Source organism: Arachis duranensis, chromosome 9 (assembly GCF_000817695.3).
Source record: "Arachis duranensis cultivar V14167 chromosome 9, aradu.V14167.gnm2.J7QH, whole genome shotgun sequence".
Taxonomy (NCBI): Eukaryota; Viridiplantae; Streptophyta; class Magnoliopsida; order Fabales; family Fabaceae; genus Arachis; species Arachis duranensis.
In genome coordinates, this window is record NC_029780.3 from 62,218,379 (window position 1) to 62,219,781 (window position 1,403).

Consider the following 1,403-nt stretch of genomic DNA (forward strand, 5'->3'; position numbering starts at 1 on the left):
CTTCAAGGTCCTTTCAGGTTCAGGGTCAGCCTCAACAAGAATGCTTTTGTCTTTGCTCCTGCTCATATGAAAGAGAAGAGAACAAGAAAATATGGAATCCTCTATGTCACAGCATAGAGATTCCTTGAGATGTCAGAGGAAAAGAAGAATAGAAGGAGGAGGTAGAAGAAGAAGAATTTGAACTTATCAAGAGAGATAGAGTTCGAATTGTTGATAGTGGAGGAGTGTTAGTCCTTAAATAGAAGGATGTGAGAAGAGAGAAAGAATTTTCGAAAATAAATTAAAAGATTTTGAAGAAATTTGAAAATTTGAAGAATGATTTTCGAAAATTAAAGTTGGGAAAGAAATAAAGTGATTTTTGAAAAAGATTTTGAAATTAGAAATCAAAAAGATTGAAAATTATTTGGAAAAAGATGTGATTAAGAAGATATGATTGAAGAGTTATGGTTTTAAAAAGATATGATTGAAAAGATATGATTGAGAAACAATTTAAAAAAGATTTGATTTTTAAAATTAATGACTTGGCTAATAAGAAATTTAAAGGATATGATTCAAACATTAAACCTTTCTTAACAGAAAAGGCAACATACTTGAAATGTTGAATCAAATCATCAATTGTAGGCAAGTATTTTTGAGAATGGAAAGAAATTGATTTTGAAAATATATGATTGAAAAGATATAGTTTGAAAAAGATTTGATTTTGAAAAATTATGAAAACTTGAAAAAAAAAATTGAATTAAAAACAAAATCTTCCCTCTTGTATCATCCTGGCGTTAAACGCCCAGAATGGTATCCGTTTTGGCGTTTAACGCCCAGAATGGTATCCGTTTTGGCGTTTAACTCCCAAAATGCTACCCTTTTGGGCGTTAAACGCCCAGCCAGGTACCCTGGCTGGCGTTTAAACGCCAGTTTTCCTTCTTCACTAGGTGTTTTGAACGCCCAGCTTTTTCTGTGTAATTCCTCTGCTGCATGTTCTGAATCTTCAATTCTCTGTATTATTGACTTAAAAAGACACAAATTAAAAAAATTTTTGAATCTTTAATGATGAGGAATAATCAAAATGCCACTAAGATCAAATAAACAATGCATGGCTAGTCTAAGACTCCGGTCCAGGAATTAGACATGGCTTCACAGCCAGCCATACTTCAACAAATCATCATGAAACTCTAGATTCCATTTTTAAAAACTCTGAAGAACAAAATAGAAATATTTTTTTGTATTTTTGAAAAATTTTCGAAAAGTAAAAAGCTTAAACATAAAATAAAATTACCTAATCTAAGCAACAAGATGAACCGTCAGTTGTCCAAACTCGAACAATCCCCGGCAATGGCGCCAAAAACTTGGTGCACGAAATTGTGATCATCAATGGCGCCATCAACATGGTACGCTCAATTGCAATCTCA